This window comes from Morus notabilis, unplaced genomic scaffold, assembly GCF_000414095.1.
Source record: "Morus notabilis unplaced genomic scaffold, ASM41409v2 Scaffold989, whole genome shotgun sequence".
NCBI lineage: Eukaryota > Viridiplantae > Streptophyta > Magnoliopsida > Rosales > Moraceae > Morus > Morus notabilis.
Window position 1 is genome coordinate 521,496 of NW_010363328.1, and position 6,000 is coordinate 527,495.

A 6,000-nucleotide genomic window follows, 5' to 3' on the forward strand; every position below is an offset into this window, starting at 1 on the left:
GAGGACGCTGATGTCTCCAGTCATGTGGTCCGAGGCTCCTGAGTCAACTATCCAAGGCTTTGAAGTGTTATTTTGGACAACGTGAGCATAGGGACGATAATGCTTGTCCGGAACTAGAGACTTGACCAAGTATTTTCTGCAGTGCCTCAATTTGCTCTTTGGTGAACGAACTGACTTATGTATTGTTGTCTGTTGTGGCAGCGGCATTTGCACGATTTTCCCTGTCATATCGACCATTGGACGGCTTCCAATCTGCAGGTTTGCCGTATAATTTCCAGCATGTTGACTTTAAATGACCAAGTTTCTTACAATGGTCGCACCAGGGACGTCCTTTGCCGGACCTGTTATTCTGAGGAATTGTGCGTGTACAAGGCCGAACCCTCAATTGCAGGTGTGGTGTGATTGTCCGTCATCATCAGTTTCTTTCTGCTCTCCTCTCTCCGTACTTCTGCAAAGGCCTCTCGGATGGTAAGGAGAGGTTTAATTCCCATCATTCTCCCCCTGACCTCATCTAGGTCTTTATTGAGACCAAGAAGAAATCTGATTGTCCGTTTTTGCTCAACAATCTTCTTATACAAGGTAGAGTCGTCGGGGCACTTCCAAGAATGGATCTCATACAAGTCCAATTGCAACCAAGAGCGTGTTAGAGTGTTGAAATATTGAGTAACACTCAAGTCTCCTTGTCGTAGATCATACAATCTAGTCTCAACCTCAAATAATTCTGAGGTATTATCTGTGCTGGAATAAGTTTCACGGACAGTATCCCATATTTCCTTGGCTATCTTATAGAGCAGGAAGTTTTCTCCAACCTCCGTGGTCATGGAATTTATTAGCCATGACATAACTAGGTGATCATCAGTTTTCCAGGATCAGTATTTAGGATCTGTCGTTTCTGGAGCAGAAGTTTCACCTGTGAGGTGTCCATCCTTCCTTCTACCACAGATATACATGAAAACAGACTGTGACCATTGAAGAAAATTATGGCCATGAAGTTTATGATTTGTGACAAGATGAGAAGAGGTATCCGGGACAGAAGGGGCTGAGGAATTAGACTCGGTTCTAGAGGTGACGTCCGAGGAGGAGGATTGTGAGGCCATGCCGTATTTGGTCATGGTGAGAGAACGGCCAGAGAAAGAAGAATTGAGAAGGATTAGGGTTCAGAGAGCTCTGATACCATGAAGAATTCAATGAGAAGAATTCTGAATATTCTCATTATTTGAATAATGAATTTACATTCTAATATATAGCCTATTGTGGCTGGCGTACCAGTCCACCAGAAAAGGAAACAGAATTCCTTTTAATTAGGAATCCCATCAAAATAGGAAAGTAAATAAATTACAATATCTAACATGGGAAATAAGGAACTAGAATCTATTCTAAATAAAGAAAAAATAAATAACTTCCTAACTAAATACACAAGGGTCGGATTTCTTTCTACAAGATTATTTAAGGATAGCAATTCCCATACTAATGGCAATATATATATAGTGAAAAATGTGGAACCTTGAAAACTCTACAAAGTCCCCTTCTCTTACGAATCTTTACTCAATACTTAGATAGAAAAGATCTTTACTTAATATGCACACGTAATAATCTAAATCTTTACAAAAATTGACGAATCTTTAATTGATATTGACTATTGCATACATAGTATTAGTTACAGTAATATGCATACCAACAATAATGTTGTAACCACTATGTGTTAGGCAGTTCCAGCTTTTGGGAGTGACCAGTGATCTCTTTTAGACTTTGTGCTTATTTTGTTGTGTATTTTTCAATTTTAGGATACCATTAGATTTACGACTCTAGAAGTACTATGTATCTTTAGTTCTATAAATCTGTTAGTGTTTTAACATGAGGCCAACGCCTTGCCTCACTGGCGTAAATATTTAAAAGGCTAAATCTAGAATAACCATATATTGCCCCACTGACCTTTTATTAAAATCAATAATAATAATAATAACTGGAGGAAAAATAAACAAAAAAAAAAGAATGGAAACGGTGACTTATGATGTAACAAATTTCTGGGACAAAAAATGAAACAATGAGAAATTACAATTGAAAAAAGTACTGACTCACATTTGCTCCTTGCAAGAGACCAACAATTTCCTGTAAATGCAAATGACAATTTTGGCAGATGGAAAATTCTCAATTCCTTGTAACACCTTTGCTCAAGGTTATTTGTGATCTGATAAAAAATTTGAAACCTTCGTCAAAAGAGTAGAAAGAGTTCCATTTTAGATATTTATTAGTCAATGAGTTTGTCCTTGAGTATCAGAATGATCACAGTCACTAAAGAAAATAAAGAGACAGTTCCACACTGGGGGTGCCACAAATGAAACTCTGTAGATTTCTTAAAGGGTGAAAGAAATGGACTATAACAAAAGGAGTTTTCTGCTACCATGTACCATCAGATATTAACTGGCAAAAAGACGCTACTTTGATATAGCTTATTAACATGATCAACAAGTTACTAAGACATTGCCAATTGAAAGTTTCTGTCGTTTGGATTAAATAACCTAAAGTGTAGAAATTAGGAAAGTAGACTAAAGTCATGGGACGGATATGTACTGATCTGGTTAATAAGGGCATAGAGATAAATTAGGAAAGTAGTTTATTCTTTCAATTTTTAAAGAGATTCCTTGAGATAAGGATCTCCCTCAATCAAGAAATTTACTTTCCCTATTCCGTGGGAGTTTTTCCTATAAATATTGTAACGCTTGTACAAAAAATAATCAATGAGAAATACTTTCTTTTCTGCCCTGAAACCTACATGGCTAAAACAACCATTACAGAAGAAGGAAGATCCTCGGCATCGTCTAGGGCAGAAGGCATTGTTTAGAGCTGAGCGATACTTTTTGTTCTATAGAATGACGAACAGTGAGAAAATCCAAGTTGCTGAAATGGCTATGAAAGGTGATGCTTTGGCTTGGTATCGATGGCAGGATGCTCATTGCCCGTTCTACATTTGGAATGAATTGAAGACTAATTGAAGACTCACCTGCTTAAGCATTTTAGATTGTCATCCGATGAGGCCTTACATGAGAGTTTCTTGGTGAAAGGTCAAGAGGATATTATGGCTGACTATAGATGACAATTAAGGTACTTGCCAAACCTAGGAAAGAGATTTCAAATTCGGTTTTAGAGAGAGTTGTCATTACAAAATTGGAAGTCGATAAAGAGCAAGTGGTAGGCAATTCAAGCAGGTTGCTTTCAGCTCAAATAACAGATGTTTCAGATCTAATGGATGTTCAAGGAGACTTGACTATGAAGAATTTTGATGGCAAGGTGGACCAAGGCATTGAAAATGAAGTTGGTTTTCAATCTGGTGCTAGTAATGAAGGGCTTCAAGATATGGGAAACAAGATGTCAATGATATCAAAATTTTCCAAGGATGTTACTATAGAGTCGGAGTTTAATGCACCAGTGAAAGAAGTTAACAGTGGAGTCCATTCTTGTATTTTAAAAGATGAATTTGATTCTGTTTGCAGCAATTCTGGGGCTGTTGACAAAGGAATGGAGAGTGTACATTTGCAGCTGCCTTCCATTGTTAATGTTCTGACAAACAACAAGGCAGCTTTCTCTGGCGTGGTGGAACATGCACCGCAGCAAGATAACGCTTGTGGGAGGAAGGTGTTTGTTATAAATGAATTGTTTGAGCTGACCAACAAGGTCTTCCATTACTACAAGGATGATTTTGAGGCTGAGCTTCATGGTTTCGCTGCCTTTAAAGTGGTTCTCAATTTCAACTCCAAACAAAAGTGTGAAGTTGAAAAAATAAAGTTAACAAGAACAATTGAAGCAAGTTTTGTACGAATCATTCTGTTCGACGTTCCAAGATCCAAGCTCATCAAGATTGGAAGTGGAGTCACACAGTTGCGATTACTTAACACCTTGAGGACAAGGTGTTTCTTTAAGGCGGGGGTAATGTTAGGATCCGTTAATGACTTGAGAACTTGTTTGGTTAGTGGGCTGGTAGGGTTAGTAGGAATTAGTATAAATAAAGGGCTTAGTAGCGCACTATAAATAAAGGGCTGTGATTTTAAGAGTTTTGGGAGACTGAGATTAGGGAGAGCTAGTGGTCTCTCGAATACCATCAAAGTTAGGAGTTCTCCGGAGTCCTCGAATACTCCAGTCTATCCTAAGCTTTCTTTACGTTTTTCCTAGTTTGGTTGTAAAATTCTATGAGCTAGTGTTGGTAATGATCAATAAAACTACTCAGATTGCCTTCTATTCTTGTTCTTCTGTGTGAATATTGAGATGTGAGAATCAGGTTCTTAAAAATTTGGTATCAGAGCAATCAATTCTTGAAAAAAAAAAAACTGTGGAAAAAAAATTACAAAAAAACAGGTGAGAAGAGTTTGGAATCGTGGGGTTTTGAGAACCAGAGGCGCCGACCATACGAAATGCGCCGGCGAGTGACGACAGAGGGAAGACGGCCAGATCTGGAATTGCGTGAGATTGACGAAGATTGGAGCCATTTATCTCGATCTGGTGCTAAGACGTTCAGATGTGAGAAGAACGACGACCCTTGGCTGATGCGAACTGGTCTGCAAATCCAACGCCGGCAAACGACGCCAGAGATGCGACCTGAGATGGGCGATTCACGCCGGCGTGGGACACAGGTGGAGATGCGAACTGTTTGGAGCGATTTTTCGCGATCCGGAGCTAGATCAACTAGATCTAAAGTGAACGGCAACAGATTCGCGACGGGATCGAGCATAGATAGGGCTGGGTTTCGCGATCCCGGTGCGTTCAAAGGTGATTCCGGCCGGATTTGGACCGTGTGTCGCGATTCCGGTGTGTCTGAGACTAATTCTGACCAAATTTGGACTGGGTCACGCGAGTTTGGCCCGATTTGGGCGGATTCCGGTGAAGGGTTGGGTCCTGAAATTCCGACTGCCATAGGTCTGGGTTTTGCGATTCTGATGTGATTGAGACTGATTCCAGTGATGTTTAGGTTGGACCTCGAACTTACAGCAAGATTAGAGCTAATTACAACCAAATATGGATTGGATCTTTAAGTTTTGACATGACTGGGGCTAGGTCTGGGCAATCTGAGTTGGGTGAGGGAGATTGGGTTTTACAATCTGATTTGAGAGAGCGAGTTGGGTCTTCACTCAAAAACTGTACAGTAATGAACACGTTCCAATAATTCAGAAAGGAATACTAAATTATACACACCCTCAAATGCATAATTGAATTTGACGAAAACAAATAGTTTTTAATTGATAATAATGAATTCATTTAAATTACGAAAAAATGTTTAAAACAAAGATGAAAAAAGTAGGTCATTTTTGTTTTATATTATTACCTCCACTTGGCATTGTCTTATAATGAATATGTTTGCCTCTTCATAACACCTCATTTTAGAAAGTAAAAACATAAACATAAGATAAATAAATAAAAATTTGAATATCAAGAAGTAAACAATAGATAATATTAAAAAAGACAAGTCACAAGTACATACACTAAACAAAAATAACTGTTGAGTGAGAACTAACACAGAATAATAGAGGACTATAACCTCCATGCTAGTAAGATGTCCATTGACAAATAGGTTAAGTAAAATGGTCAAATACAAATGGATAAACATTATCAACATTTACCAAATTAAGTCACATCATTTACCAAATTTCACATCATTTACCAAAAAAACAAACAAACTAAGTTACATCATTTACCAAATTTCATCCATCAACTTAATCAACATTTTCCATGAACTACAGTGTCAATCGCAAGTGTCTCTACTCAAAAAACTGTATAGCAAAGAACACGTCGTTCCAATCAGAAGACAAAATTTGATAACTAACTCAGTGACCATGAATAGGATACTAAATTATATGACGCCAGTAAGCACACAATGAATCCAATGGGTATTTGATAAAATACAAATCCTTTCAAACGCATTTGAATAAAATAAATAGTTTTTAATTGACAATAACATTGAGAATAAATATTTAAACCAAAGAAGAAATTAGAGGTCAGTTTTTAGTATTA

General features: G+C 37.9%; 1 pseudogene; it reads right to left on the reverse strand.

Annotated features, from left to right (window-relative positions):
• LOC21401017 overlaps positions 1–3,013 on the reverse strand; it is a 31,060-nt pseudogene extending 28,047 nt beyond the window's left edge.
• Positions 3,014–6,000: the final 2,987 nt, after the last annotated feature.